This window comes from Triturus cristatus, chromosome 5_2, assembly GCF_964204655.1.
Source record: "Triturus cristatus chromosome 5_2, aTriCri1.1, whole genome shotgun sequence".
In the NCBI taxonomy this organism is placed as follows: Eukaryota; Metazoa; Chordata; class Amphibia; order Caudata; family Salamandridae; genus Triturus; species Triturus cristatus.
Window position 1 is genome coordinate 554809024 of NC_140588.1, and position 16944 is coordinate 554825967.

Genomic DNA, 16944 nt, shown 5'->3' on the forward strand with positions numbered 1-16944 from the left:
TCATATTGTCTAACAGCTATCTAGATGGATAAAGCTATGTATGCATCTATACATACTTATGCGTTCATACGCATCAGTATAAAACATTGATATTAGGTTTTTTCTAGACCAAATTCTAAAAAATGAGTTAAACAGTGAATCTCATAATTGTAGTAGGTCCCACCGAGATTTGAACTCGGATCGCTGGATTCAGAGTCCAGAGTGCTAACCATTACACCATGGAACCCTCTCACACAAGAGTGCCTTTTCCATTGAGACAAAAGAGAGCGCATCAGTGATGTCCTTCTCTTATATTGATAAAAAGATATCTCATTTGAATGGTCATAGTGGATAGAGATTTAATGTGATTTGATTCTTTTCAGCTATATTCCCTATAAAAGTGTTAAATATTCAAATGTTTATCTGAATATAAAAGTTATATCACAATGTTCATCTTTGCCTGTAGCATAATAAAACAGTCTACATTTCCAGACTACTGAAGCAATGTCTCTGTCTCCTGCATGGGTGGCTCGATAGAGCAATGGTTGGCAATTTGGACTTTGCATCCAATGATCCGATTTGAAACCTTGGAGGGACTTTTTTTATTACTCTTGAGCTTTTCCATTTCTTCATCTTTGTTCATTGATAGCTCAAATCCAACACCAGTAGGTTGAAAGAGTCAATTATTGAATGCTTTCAAAATGTCCATCAGCTTGAACAAGTTACATCAATACAAACTTTACAATACTTTGACATCAAATTTCTTCACAAAGTAGTTAGCCATTATAAAATCATATCCTGATTTTCTCAAACGCATTTCAGACGGGTGATTCACAGCATCACTTTTTTAAGCTTTCCCGCTATTGATAAGGCGAAAAAAGCACATTTTGAATGAGAAGTTTTCTTCAATCAAACATAGAGGAACCCAAATGATGATCTCATTCAGCTAGTAAAAATGTTGTTTTATATTAGTATGGAAATCGTGAAAAGAAAATGTTTTTCATGCTGATTTACAACAGTTGATCTCCAATCGTAAAATATAAGCTTTTGGTCGGAGGCATGACAGGTACTGATCAAATTCTCATTTTTGAACTTCATTCACAAATCATATTATATGCTTTGTATACATCAACTGTATTGTTGGATCAATAATGAGTAAAAAGTGACTATCTCAATTTCAGGACATATAAAAGAGAAAGAAGTAGAAACTCATGTTTCAAATGCTGAGAGGCAACAACTGTTCATGATTTTCACCTCCACTAATTATATTTATTTTTATAATCTATATGTTTATATGTTCCTATAAATATACAGAGACATATAGCTATATATACAGAGATACATATGTACAGGTTGATTTTTACATGTTTATAAGTAAATGTGATGTTGTTCCAAATAAAACTTCTAAGAACTGAATGGAAAAGAAAATTGTAATGTTCAGATAAGTCCCACTGAAATTTGTACTCAGATCCCTGTTTTCAGAGTCCAGAGTGCTAACCACGACACCATCCACCCTCCCGTACCAGGGTGAGCTTTCCATTTTGACAGAAGAGATTTGCCTCAGGGGGCAACTTATCTTTCATTGAAAAATATTATCTCACATAAAAACCACTGTTCAACAGAGTTATAACGTTATTTGAGTCTTTTGGGCAACATCCTTCACCAACATAGTTCAATATGCAAAAGTTTACCAGAATAGGAAAGCAATCCAATTCAGTTTCTCTTTGACAGTAGAATATTAAAAACTTTGACATTTCCACATTGCTGCAGCAGTTTGCACTCCTTTCACATGGGAGGTTCCATGGTGTAATGGTTAGCACTTTGGACTTTGAATCCAATGATCCGAGTTCAAATCTCGGTGGGACCATTTTATGACTCTTGACCAAATCATTTTCTTTCAAGTGTATTCATTAATATCACATATCTAATACCGGTAGGGTGAAAAATTAATTTATTGATTATACTCTAAAAGTTTACTAGATGTGAGCAAATAATAGAATTTTTACAATACCTGGAAACTAAATGGCTCAAAATAATGAGAGATTTTACAAACTCACTCTGGTTTCTCAAACTCATCACAGGGGCTTGATGCACGACATTACTTTTTAAAATCTTACTGTTATTGATAAGGGGAACAAGGAACTTTTTAATTGCAAAGCATTCATTAAAACAAAACTTGAGGAGTCAAACTTTGTATTACGGGGACCGAAGATGTGCAGTTTGAATAATAATCTTGAAATTCAGACGTACAAAGATTTTACACACTGATTTTCAACAGTAAATCCACAACCAATAAAGTTGAATCTTTTGAAAGACATGTCAAAGGTGTGAATCTGAAATTCACTTTCAAAGAAATTCACAATGAAATGCACTGTGTAAGTCCAGCATGTTGTCAGCTAAGAAATCAGCAAAAATGAACTATCTCATTACTGGCCATATAGATGAGAAAGGAAAATAAACTCATGTTTACAATGTGGATGTGAAAGAACAGTTTCTAGGTTCAGCTTCAATATTTATGTTTATGAATAATTGATATGTTCATATTGTCTAACAGCTATCTAGATGGATAAAGCTATGTATGCATCTATACATACTTATGCGTTCATACGCATCAGTATAAAACATTGATATTAGGTTTTTTCTAGACCAAATTCTAAAAAATGAGTTAAACAGTGAATCTCATAATTGTAGTAGGTCCCACCGAGATTTGAACTGGGATCGCTGGATTCAGAGTCCAGAGTGCTAACCATTACACCATGGAACCCTCTCACACAAGAGTGCCTTTTCCATTGAGACAAAAGAGAGCGCATCAGTGATGTCCTTCTCTTATATTGATAAAAAGATATCTCATTTGAATGGTCATAGTGGATAGAGATTTAATGTGATTTGATTCTTTTCAGCTATATTCCCTATAAAAGTGTTAAATATTCAAATGTTTATCTGAATATAAAAGTTATATCACAATGTTCATCTTTGCCTGTAGCATAATAAAACAGTCTACATTTCCAGACTACTGAAGCAATGTCTCTGTCTCCTGCATGGGTGGCTCGATAGAGCAATGGTTGGCAATTTGGACTTTGCATCCAATGATCCGATTTGAAACCTTGGAGGGACTTTTTTTATTGCTCTTGAGCTTTTCCATTTCTTCATCTTTGTTCATTGATAGCTCAAATCCAACACCAGTAGGTTGAAAGAGTCAATTATTGAATGCTTTCAAAATGTCCATCAGCTTGAACAAGTTACATCAATACAAACTTTACAATACTTTGACATCAAATTTCTTCAGAAAGTAGTTAGCCATTATAAAATCATATCCTGATTTTCTCAAACGCATTTCAGACGGGTGATTCACAGCATCACTTTTTTAAGCTTTCCCGCTATTGATAAGGCGAAAATAGCACATTTTGAATGAGAAGTTTTCTTCAATCAAACATAGAGGAACCCAAATGATGATCTCATTCAGCTAGTAAAAATGTTGTTTTATATTAGTATGGAAATCGTGAAAAGAAAATGTTTTTCATGCTGATTTACAACAGTTGATCTCCAATCGTAAAATATAAGCTTTTGGTCGGAGGCATGACAGGTACTGATCAAATTCTCATTTTTGAACTTCATTCACAAATCATATGATATGCTTTGTATACATCAAGTGTATTGTTGGATCAATAATGAGTAAAAAGTGACTATCTCAATTTCAGGACATATAAAAGAGAAAGAAGTAGAAACTCATGTTTCAAATGCTGAGAGGCAACAACTGTTCATGATTTTCACCTCCACTAATTATATTTATTTTTATAATCTATATGTTTATATGTTCCTATAAATATACAGAGACATATAGCTATATATACAGAGATACATATGTACAGGTTGATTTTTACATGTTTATAAGTAAATGTGATGTTGTTCCAAATAAAACTTCTAAGAACTGAATGGAAAAGAAAATTGTAATGTTCAGATAAGTCCCACTGAAATTTGTACTCAGATCCCTGTTTTCAGAGTCCAGAGTGCTAACCACGACACCATCCACCCTCCCGTACCAGGGTGAGCTTTCCATTTTGACAGAAGAGATTTGCCTCAGGGGGCAACTTATCTTTCATTGAAAAATATTATCTCACATAAAAACCACTGTTCAACAGAGTTATAACGTTATTTGAGTCTTTTGGGCAACATCCTTCCCCAACATAGTTCAATATGCAAAAGTTTACCAGAATAGGAAAGCAATCCAATTCAGTTTCTCTTTGACAGTAGAATATTAAAAACTTTGACATTTCCACATTGCTGCAGCAGTTTGCACTCCTTTCACATGGGAGGTTCCATGGTGTAATGGTTAGCACTTTGGACTTTGAATCCAATGATCCGAGTTCAAATCTCGGTGGGACCATTTTATGACTCTTGACCAAATCATTTTCTTTCAAGTGTATTCATTAATATCACATATCTAATACCGGTAGGGTGAAAAATTAATTTATTGATTATACTCTAAAAGTTTACTAGATGTGAGCAAATAATAGAATTTTTACAATACCTGGAAACTAAATGGCTCAAAATAATGAGAGATTTTACAAACTCACTCTGGTTTCTCAAACTCATCACAGGGGCTTGATGCACGACATTACTTTTTAAAATCTTACTGTTATTGATAAGGGGAACAAGGAACTTTTTAATTGCAAAGCATTCATTAAAACAAAACTTGAGGAGTCAAACTTTGTATTACGGGGACCGAAGATGTGCAGTTTGAATAATAATCTTGAAATTCAGACGTACAAAGATTTTACACACTGATTTTCAACAGTAAATCCACAACCAATAAAGTTGAATCTTTTGAAAGACATGTCAAAGGTGTGAATCTGAAATTCACTTTCAAAGAAATTCACAATGAAATGCACTGTGTAAGTCCAGCATGTTGTCAGCTAAGAAATCAGCAAAAATGAACTATCTCATTACTGGCCATATAGATGAGAAAGGAAAATAAACTCATGTTTACAATGTGGATGTGAAAGAACAGTTTCTAGGTTCAGCTTCAATATTTATGTTTATGAATAATTGATATGTTCATATTGTCTAACAGCTATCTAGATGGATAAAGCTATGTATGCATCTATACATACTTATGCGTTCATACGCATCAGTATAAAACATTGATATTAGGTTTTTTCTACACCAAATTCTAAAAAATGAGTTAAACAGTGAATCTCATAATTGTAGTAGGTCCCACCGAGATTTGAACTCGGATCGCTGGATCCAGAGTGCTAACCATTACACCATGGAACCCTCTCACACAAGAGTGCCTTTTCCATTGAGACAAAAGAGAGCGCATCAGTGATGTCCTTCTCTTATATTGATAAAAAGATATCTCATTTGAATGGTCATAGTGGATAGAGATTTAATGTGATTTGATTCTTTTCAGCTATATTCCCTATAAAAGTGTTAAATATTCAAATGTTTATCTGAATATAAAAGTTATATCACAATGTTCATCTTTGCCTGTAGCATAATAAAACAGTCTACATTTCCAGACTACTGAAGCAATGTCTCTGTCTCCTGCATGGGTGGCTCGATAGAGCAATGGTTGGCAATTTGGACTTTGCATCCAATGATCCGATTTGAAACCTTGGAGGGACTTTTTTTATTACTCTTGAGCTTTTCCATTTCTTCATCTTTGTTCATTGATAGCTCAAATCCAACACCAGTAGGTTGAAAGAGTCAATTATTGAATGCTTTCAAAATGTCCATCAGCTTGAACAAGTTACATCAATACAAACTTTACAATACTTTGACATCAAATTTCTTCACAAAGTAGTTAGCCATTATAAAATCATATCCTGATTTTCTCAAACGCATTTCAGACGGGTGATTCACAGCATCACTTTTTTAAGCTTTCCCGCTATTGATAAGGCGAAAATAGCACATTTTGAATGAGAAGTTTTCTTCAATCAAACATAGAGGAACCCAAATGATGATCTCATTCAGCTAGTAAAAATGTTGTTTTATATTAGTATGGAAATCGTGAAAAGAAAATGTTTTTCATGCTGATTTACAACAGTTGATCTCCAATCGTAAAATATAAGCTTTTGGTCGGAGGCATGACAGGTACTGATCAAATTCTCATTTTTGAACTTCATTCACAAATCATATGATATGCTTTGTATACATCAACTGTATTGTTGGATCAATAATGAGTAAAAAGTGACTATCTCAATTTCAGGACATATAAAAGAGAAAGAAGTAGAAACTCATGTTTCAAATGCTGAGAGGCAACAACTGTTCATGATTTTCACCTCCACTAATTATATTTATTTTTATAATCTATATGTTTATATGTTCCTATAAATATACAGAGACATATAGCTATATATACAGAGATACATATGTATAGGTTGATTTTTACATGTTTATAAGTAAATGTGATGTTGTTCCAAATAAAACTTCTAAGAACTGAATGGAAAAGAAAATTGTAATGTTCAGATAAGTCCCACTGAAATTTGTACTCAGATCCCTGTTTTCAGAGTCCAGAGTGCTAACCACAACACCATCCACCCTCCCGTACCAGGGTGAGCTTTCCATTTTGACAGAAGAGATTTGCCTCAGGGGGCAACTTATCTTTCATTGAAAAATATTATCTCACATAAAAACCACTGTTCAACAGATTTATAACGTTATTTGAGTCTTTTGGGCAACATCCTTCCCCAACATAGTTCAATATGCAAAAGTTTACCAGAATAGGAAAGCAATCCAATTCAGTTTCTCTTTGACAGTAGAATATTAAAAACTTTGACATTTCCACATTGCTGCAGCAGTTTGCACTCCTTTCACATGGGAGGTTCCATGGTGTAATGGTTAGCACTTTGGACTTTGAATCCAATGATCCAAGTTCAAATCTCGGTGGGACCATTTTATGACTCTTGACCAAATCATTTTCTTTCAAGTGTATTCATTAATATCACATATCTAATACCGGTAGGGTGAAAAATTAATTTATTGATTATACTCTAAAAGTTTACTAGATGTGAGCAAATAATAGAATTTTTACAATACCTTGAAACTAAATGGCTCAAAATAATGAGAGATTTTACAAACTCACTCTGGTTTCTCAAACTCATCACAGGGGCTTGATGCACGACATTACTTTTTAAAATCTTACTGTTATTGATAAGGGGAACAAGGAACTTTTTAATTGCAAAGCATTCATTAAAACAAAACTTGAGGAGTCAAACTTTGTATTACGGGGACCGAAGATGTGCAGTTTGAATAATAATCTTGAAATTCAGACGTACAAAGATTTTACACACTGATTTTCAACAGTAAATCCACAACCAATAAAGTTGAATCTTTTGAAAGACATGTCAAAGGTGTGAATCTGAAATTCACTTTCAAAGAAATTCACAATGAAATGCACTGTGTAAGTCCAGCATGTTGTCAGCTAAGAAATCAGCAAAAATGAACTATCTCATTACTGGCCATATAGATGAGAAAGGAAAATAAACTCATGTTTCAATGTGGATGTGAAAGAACAGTTTCTAGGTTCAGCTTCAATATTTATGTTTATGAATAATTGATATGTTCATATTGTCTAACAGCTATCTAGATGGATAAAGCTATGTATGCATCTATACATACTTATGCGTTCATACGCATCAGTATAAAACATTGATATTAGGTTTTTTCTAGACCAAATTCTAAAAAATGAGTTAAACAGTGAATCTCATAATTGTAGTAGGTCCCACCGAGATTTGAACTGGGATCGCTGGATTCAGAGTCCAGAGTGCTAACCATTACACCATGGAACCCTCTCACACAAGAGTGCCTTTTCCATTGAGACAAAAGAGAGCGCATCAGTGATGTCCTTCTCTTATATTGATAAAAAGATATCTCATTTGAATGGTCATAGTGGATAGAGATTTAATGTGATTTGATTCTTTTCAGCTATATTCCCTATAAAAGTGTTAAATATTCAAATGTTTATCTGAATATAAAAGTTATATCACAATGTTCATCTTTGCCTGTAGCATAATAAAACAGTCTACATTTCCAGACTACTGAAGCAATGTCTCTGTCTCCTGCATGGGTGGCTCGATAGAGCAATGGTTGGCAATTTGGACTTTGCATCCAATGATCCGATTTGAAACCTTGGAGGGACTTTTTTTATTACTCTTGAGCTTTTCCATTTCTTCATCTTTGTTCATTGATAGCTCAAATCCAACACCAGTAGGTTGAAAGAGTCAATTATTGAATGCTTTCAAAATGTCCATCAGCTTGAACAAGTTACATCAATACAAACTTTACAATACTTTGACATCAAATTTCTTCAGAAAGTAGTTAGCCATTATAAAATCATATCCTGATTTTCTCAAACGCATTTCAGACGGGTGATTCACAGCATCACTTTTTTAAGCTTTCCCGCTATTGATAAGGCGAAAATAGCACATTTTGAATGAGAAGTTTTCTTCAATCAAACATAGAGGAACCCAAATGATGATCTCATTCAGCTAGTAAAAATGTTGTTTTATATTAGTATGGAAATCGTGAAAAGAAAATGTTTTTCATGCTGATTTACAACAGTTGATCTCCAATCGTAAAATATAAGCTTTTGGTCGGAGGCATGACAGGTACTGATCAAATTCTCATTTTTGAACTTCATTCACAAATCATATGATATGCTTTGTATACATCAACTGTATTGTTGGATCAATAATGAGTAAAAAGTGACTATCTCAATTTCAGGACATATAAAAGAGAAAGAAGTAGAAACTCATGTTTCAAATGCTGAGAGGCAACAACTGTTCATGATTTTCACCTCCACTAATTATATTTATTTTTATAATCTATATGTTTATATGTTCCTATAAATATACAGAGACATATAGCTATATATACAGAGATACATATGTACAGGTTGATTTTTACATGTTTATAAGTAAATGTGATGTTGTTCCAAATAAAACTTCTAAGAACTGAATGGAAAAGAAAATTGTAATGTTCAGATAAGTCCCACTGAAATTTGTACTCAGATCCCTGTTTTCAGAGTCCAGAGTGCTAACCACGACACCATCCACCCTCCCGTACCAGGGTGAGCTTTCCATTTTGACAGAAGAGATTTGCCTCAGGGGGCAACTTATCTTTCATTGAAAAATATTATCTCACATAAAAACCACTGTTCAACAGAGTTATAACGTTATTTGAGTCTTTTGGGCAACATCCTTCCCCAACATAGTTCAATATGCAAAAGTTTACCAGAATAGGAAAGCAATCCAATTCAGTTTCTCTTTGACAGTAGAATATTAAAAACTTTGACATTTCCACATTGCTGCAGCAGTTTGCACTCCTTTCACATGGGAGGTTCCATGGTGTAATGGTTAGCACTTTGGACTTTGAATCCAATGATCCGAGTTCAAATCTCGGTGGGACCATTTTATGACTCTTGACCAAATCATTTTCTTTCAAGTGTATTCATTAATATCACATATCTAATACCGGTAGGGTGAAAAATTAATTTATTGATTATACTCTAAAAGTTTACTAGATGTGAGCAAATAATAGAATTTTTACAATACCTGGAAACTAAATGGCTCAAAATAATGAGAGATTTTACAAACTCACTCTGGTTTCTCAAACTCATCACAGGGGCTTGATGCACGACATTACTTTTTAAAATCTTACTGTTATTGATAAGGGGAACAAGGAACTTTTTAATTGCAAAGCATTCATTAAAACAAAACTTGAGGAGTCAAACTTTGTATTACGGGGACCGAAGATGTGCAGTTTGAATAATAATCTTGAAATTCAGACGTACAAAGATTTTACACACTGATTTTCAACAGTAAATCCACAACCAATAAAGTTGAATCTTTTGAAAGACATGTCAAAGGTGTGAATCTGAAATTCACTTTCAAAGAAATTCACAATGAAATGCACTGTGTAAGTCCAGCATGTTGTCAGCTAAGAAATCAGCAAAAATGAACTATCTCATTACTGGCCATATAGATGAGAAAGGAAAATAAACTCATGTTTCAATGTGGATGTGAAAGAACAGTTTCTAGGTTCAGCTTCAATATTTATGTTTATGAATAATTGATATGTTCATATTGTCTAACAGCTATCTAGATGGATAAAGCTATGTATGCATCTATACATACTTATGCGTTCATACGCATCAGTATAAAACATTGATATTAGGTTTTTTCTAGACCAAATTCTAAAAAATGAGTTAAACAGTGAATCTCATAATTGTAGTAGGTCCCACCGAGATTTGAACTCGGATCGCTGGATCCAGAGTGCTAACCATTACACCATGGAACCCTCTCACACAAGAGTGCCTTTTCCATTGAGACAAAAGAGAGCGCATCAGTGATGTCCTTCTCTTATATTGATAAAAAGATATCTCATTTGAATGGTCATAGTGGATAGAGATTTAATGTGATTTGATTCTTTTCAGCTATATTCCCTATAAAAGTGTTAAATATTCAAATGTTTATCTGAATATAAAAGTTATATCACAATGTTCATCTTTGCCTGTAGCATAATAAAACAGTCTACATTTCCAGACTACTGAAGCAATGTCTCTGTCTCCTGCATGGGTGGCTCGATAGAGCAATGGTTGGCAATTTGGACTTTGCATCCAATGATCCGATTTGAAACCTTGGAGGGACTTTTTTTATTACTCTTGAGCTTTTCCATTTCTTCATCTTTGTTCATTGATAGCTCAAATCCAACACCAGTAGGTTGAAAGAGTCAATTATTGAATGCTTTCAAAATGTCCATCAGCTTGAACAAGTTACATCAATACAAACTTTACAATACTTTGACATCAAATTTCTTCACAAAGTAGTTAGCCATTATAAAATCATATCCTGATTTTCTCAAACGCATTTCAGACGGGTGATTCACAGCATCACTTTTTTAAGCTTTCCCGCTATTGATAAGGCGAAAATAGCACATTTTGAATGAGAAGTTTTCTTCAATCAAACATAGAGGAACCCAAATGATGATCTCATTCAGCTAGTAAAAATGTTGTTTTATATTAGTATGGAAATCGTGAAAAGAAAATGTTTTTCATGCTGATTTACAACAGTTGATCTCCAATCGTAAAATATAAGCTTTTGGTCGGAGGCATGACAGGTACTGATCAAATTCTCATTTTTGAACTTCATTCACAAATCATATGATATGCTTTGTATACATCAACTGTATTGTTGGATCAATAATGAGTAAAAAGTGACTATCTCAATTTCAGGACATATAAAAGAGAAAGAAGTAGAAACTCATGTTTCAAATGCTGAGAGGCAACAACTGTTCATGATTTTCACCTCCACTAATTATATTTATTTTTATAATCTATATGTTTATATGTTTCTATAAATATACAGAGACATATAGCTATATATACAGAGATACATATGTATAGGTTGATTTTTACATGTTTATAAGTAAATGTGATGTTGTTCCAAATAAAACTTCTAAGAACTGAATGGAAAAGAAAATTGTAATGTTCAGATAAGTCCCACTGAAATTTGTACTCAGATCCCTGTTTTCAGAGTCCAGAGTGCTAACCACAACACCATCCACCCTCCCGTACCAGGGTGAGCTTTCCATTTTGACAGAAGAGATTTGCCTCAGGGGGCAACTTATCTTTCATTGAAAAATATTATCTCACATAAAAACCACTGTTCAACAGATTTATAACGTTATTTGAGTCTTTTGGGCAACATCCTTCCCCAACATAGTTCAATATGCAAAAGTTTACCAGAATAGGAAAGCAATCCAATTCAGTTTCTCTTTGACAGTAGAATATTAAAAACTTTGACATTTCCACATTGCTGCAGCAGTTTGCACTCCTTTCACATGGGAGGTTCCATGGTGTAATGGTTAGCACTTTGGACTTTGAATCCAATGATCCAAGTTCAAATCTCGGTGGGACCATTTTATGACTCTTGACCAAATCATTTTCTTTCAAGTGTATTCATTAATATCACATATCTAATACCGGTAGGGTGAAAAATTAATTTATTGATTATACTCTAAAAGTTTACTAGATGTGAGCAAATAATAGAATTTTTACAATACCTTGAAACTAAATGGCTCAAAATAATGAGAGATTTTACAAACTCACTCTGGTTTCTCAAACTCATCACAGGGGCTTGATGCACGACATTACTTTTTAAAATCTTACTGTTATTGATAAGGGGAACAAGGAACTTTTTAATTGCAAAGCATTCATTAAAACAAAACTTGAGGAGTCAAACTTTGTATTACGGGGACCGAAGATGTGCAGTTTGAATAATAATCTTGAAATTCAGACGTACAAAGATTTTACACACTGATTTTCAACAGTAAATCCACAACCAATAAAGTTGAATCTTTTGAAAGACATGTCAAAGGTGTGAATCTGAAATTCACTTTCAAAGAAATTCACAATGAAATGCACTGTGTAAGTCCAGCATGTTGTCAGCTAAGAAATCAGCAAAAATGAACTATCTCATTACTGGCCATATAGATGAGAAAGGAAAATAAACTCATGTTTCAATGTGGATGTGAAAGAACAGTTTCTAGGTTCAGCTTCAATATTTATGTTTATGAATAATTGATATGTTCATATTGTCTAACAGCTATCTAGATGGATAAAGCTATGTATGCATCTATACATACTTATGCGTTCATACGCATCAGTATAAAACATTGATATTAGGTTTTTTCTAGACCAAATTCTAAAAAATGAGTTAAACAGTGAATCTCATAATTGTAGTAGGTCCCACCGAGATTTGAACTGGGATCGCTGGATTCAGAGTCCAGAGTGCTAACCATTACACCATGGAACCCTCTCACACAAGAGTGCCTTTTCCATTGAGACAAAAGAGAGCGCATCAGTGATGTCCTTCTCTTATATTGATAAAAAGATATCTCATTTGAATGGTCATAGTGGATAGAGATTTAATGTGATTTGATTCTTTTCAGCTATATTCCCTATAAAAGTGTTAAATATTCAAATGTTTATCTGAATATAAAAGTTATATCACAATGTTCATCTTTGCCTGTAGCATAATAAAACAGTCTACATTTCCAGACTACTGAAGCAATGTCTCTGTCTCCTGCATGGGTGGCTCGATAGAGCAATGGTTGGCAATTTGGACTTTGCATCCAATGATCCGATTTGAAACCTTGGAGGGACTTTTTTTATTACTCTTGAGCTTTTCCATTTCTTCATCTTTGTTCATTGATAGCTCAAATCCAACACCAGTAGGTTGAAAGAGTCAATTATTGAATGCTTTCAAAATGTCCATCAGCTTGAACAAGTTACATCAATACAAACTTTACAATACTTTGACATCAAATTTCTTCAGAAAGTAGTTAGCCATTATAAAATCATATCCTGATTTTCTCAAACGCATTTCAGACGGGTGATTCACAGCATCACTTTTTTAAGCTTTCCCGCTATTGATAAGGCGAAAATAGCACATTTTGAATGAGAAGTTTTCTTCAATCAAACATAGAGGAACCCAAATGATGATCTCATTCAGCTAGTAAAAATGTTGTTTTATATTAGTATGGAAATCGTGAAAAGAAAATGTTTTTCATGCTGATTTACAACAGTTGATCTCCAATCGTAAAATATAAGCTTTTGGTCGGAGGCATGACAGGTACTGATCAAATTCTCATTTTTGAACTTCATTCACAAATCATATGATATGCTTTGTATACATCAACTGTATTGTTGGATCAATAATGAGTAAAAAGTGACTATCTCAATTTCAGGACATATAAAAGAGAAAGAAGTAGAAACTCATGTTTCAAATGCTGAGAGGCAACAACTGTTCATGATTTTCACCTCCACTAATTATATTTATTTTTATAATCTATATGTTTATATGTTCCTATAAATATACAGAGACATATAGCTATATATACAGAGATACATATGTACAGGTTGATTTTTACATGTTTATAAGTAAATGTGATGTTGTTCCAAATAAAACTTCTAAGAACTGAATGGAAAAGAAAATTGTAATGTTCAGATAGGTCCCACTGAAATTTGTACTCAGATCCCTGTTTTCAGAGTCCAGAGTGCTAACCACGACACCATCCACCCTCCCGTACCAGGGTGAGCTTTCCATTTTGACAGAAGAGATTTGCCTCAGGGGGCAACTTATCTTTCATTGAAAAATATTATCTCACATAAAAACCACTGTTCAACAGAGTTATAACGTTATTTGAGTCTTTTGGGCAACATCCTTCCCCAACATAGTTCAATATGCAAAAGTTTACCAGAATAGGAAAGCAATCCAATTCAGTTTCTCTTTGACAGTAGAATATTAAAAACTTTGACATTTCCACATTGCTGCAGCAGTTTGCACTCCTTTCACATGGGAGGTTCCATGGTGTAATGGTTAGCACTTTGGACTTTTAATCCAATGATCCGAGTTCAAATCTCGGTGGGACCATTTTATGACTCTTGACCAAATCATTTTCTTTCAAGTGTATTCATTAATATCACATATCTAATACCGGTAGGGTGAAAAATTAATTTATTGATTATACTCTAAAAGTTTACTAGATGTGAGCAAATAATAGAATTTTTACAATACCTGGAAACTAAATGGCTCAAAATAATGAGAGATTTTACAAACTCACTCTGGTTTCTCAAACTCATCACAGGGGCTTGATGCACGACATTACTTTTTAAAATCTTACTGTTATTGATAAGGGGAACAAGGAACTTTTTAATTGCAAAGCATTCATTAAAACAAAACTTGAGGAGTCAAACTTTGTATTACGGGGACCGAAGATGTGCAGTTTGAATAATAATCTTGAAATTCAGACGTACAAAGATTTTACACACTGATTTTCAACAGTAAATCCACAACCAATAAAGTTGAATCTTTTGAAAGACATGTCAAAGGTGTGAATCTGAAATTCACTTTCAAAGAAATTCACAATGAAATGCACTGTGTAAGTCCAGCATGTTGTCAGCTAAGAAATCAGCAAAAATGAACTATCTCATTACTGGCCATATAGATGAGAAAGGAAAATAAACTCATGTTTCAATGTGGATGTGAAAGAACAGTTTCTAGGTTCAGCTTCAATATTTATGTTTATGAATAATTGATATGTTCATATTGTCTAACAGCTATCTAGATGGATAAAGCTATGTATGCATCTATACATACTTATGCGTTCATACGCATCAGTATAAAACATTGATATTAGGTTTTTTCTAGACCAAATTCTAAAAAATGAGTTAAACAGTGAATCTCATAATTGTAGTAGGTCCCACCGAGATTTGAACTCGGATCGCTGGATCCAGAGTGCTAACCATTACACCATGGAACCCTCTCACACAAGAGTGCCTTTTCCATTGAGACAAAAGAGAGCGCATCAGTGATGTCCTTCTCTTATATTGATAAAAAGATATCTCATTTGAATGGTCATAGTGGATAGAGATTTAATGTGATTTGATTCTTTTCAGCTATATTCCCTATAAAAGTGTTAAATATTCAAATGTTTATCTGAATATAAAAGTTATATCACAATGTTCATCTTTGCCTGTAGCATAATAAAACAGTCTACATTTCCAGACTACTGAAGCAATGTCTCTGTCTCCTGCATGGGTGGCTCGATAGAGCAATGGTTGGCAATTTGGACTTTGCATCCAATGATCCGATTTGAAACCTTGGAGGGACTTTTTTTATTACTCTTGAGCTTTTCCATTTCTTCATCTTTGTTCATTGATAGCTCAAATCCAACACCAGTAGGTTGAAAGAGTCAATTATTGAATGCTTTCAAAATGTCCATCAGCTTGAACAAGTTACATCAATACAAACTTTACAATACTTTGACATCAAATTTCTTCACAAAGTAGTTAGCCATTATAAAATCATATCCTGATTTTCTCAAACGCATTTCAGACGGGTGATTCACAGCATCACTTTTTTAAGCTTTCCCGCTATTGATAAGGCGAAAATAGCACATTTTGAATGAGAAGTTTTCTTCAATCAAACATAGAGGAACCCAAATGATGATCTCATTCAGCTAGTAAAAATGTTGTTTTATATTAGTATGGAAATCGTGAAAAGAAAATGTTTTTCATGCTGATTTACAACAGTTGATCTCCAATCGTAAAATATAAGCTTTTGGTCGGAGGCATCACAGGTACTGATCAAATTCTCATTTTTGAACTTCATTCACAAATCATATGATATGCTTTGTATACATCAACTGTATTGTTGGATCAATAATGAGTAAAAAGTGACTATCTCAATTTCAGGACATATAAAAGAGAAAGAAGTAGAAACTCATGTTTCAAATGCTGAGAGGCAACAACTGTTCATGATTTTCACCTCCACTAATTATATTTATTTTTATAATCTATATGTTTATATGTTCCTATAAATATACAGAGACATATAGCTATATATACAGAGATACATATGTATAGGTTGATTTTTACATGTTTATAAGTAAATGTGATGTTGTTCCAAATAAAACTTCTAAGAACTGAATGGAAAAGAAAATTGTAATGTTCAGATAAGTCCCACTGAAATTTGTACTCAGATCCCTGTTTTCAGAGTCCAGAGTGCTAACCACAACACCATCCACCCTCCCGTACCAGGGTGAGCTTTCCATTTTGACAGAAGAGATTTGCCTCAGGGGGCAACTTATCTTTCATTGAAAAATATTATCTCACATAAAAACCACTGTTCAACAGATTTATAACGTTATTTGAGTCTTTTGGGCAACATCCTTCCCCAACATAGTTCAATATGCAAAAGTTTACCAGAATAGGAAAGCAATCCAATTCAGTTTCTCTTTGACAGTAGAATATTAAAAACTTTGACATTTCCACATTGCTGCAGCAGTTTGCACTCCTTTCACATGGGAGGTTCCATGGTGTAATGGTTAGCACTTTGGACTTTGAATCCAATGATCCAAGTTCAAATCTCGGTGGGACCATTTTATGACTCTTGACCAAAT

General features: G+C 33.7%; 4 non-coding genes across 4 annotated transcripts; 3 read left to right on the plus strand and 1 right to left on the minus strand.

The window, feature by feature from the left end:
* Positions 1-154: 154 nt before the first annotated feature.
* TRNAQ-CUG (transfer RNA glutamine (anticodon CUG)) lies at positions 155-226 on the minus strand. Its single transcript has one exon. It is a non-coding gene; the product is annotated as a tRNA-Gln (tRNA).
* A 1548-nt stretch (positions 227-1774) lies between these two features.
* Positions 1775-1846, plus strand: TRNAQ-UUG (transfer RNA glutamine (anticodon UUG)). The gene has a single exon. It is a non-coding gene; the product is annotated as a tRNA-Gln (tRNA).
* A 2445-nt stretch (positions 1847-4291) lies between these two features.
* On the plus strand, positions 4292-4363 carry TRNAQ-UUG (transfer RNA glutamine (anticodon UUG)). The gene has a single exon. It is a non-coding gene; the product is annotated as a tRNA-Gln (tRNA).
* Positions 4364-9317: 4954 nt separating this feature from the next.
* TRNAQ-UUG (transfer RNA glutamine (anticodon UUG)) lies at positions 9318-9389 on the plus strand. Its single transcript has one exon. It is a non-coding gene; the product is annotated as a tRNA-Gln (tRNA).
* Positions 9390-16944: the final 7555 nt, after the last annotated feature.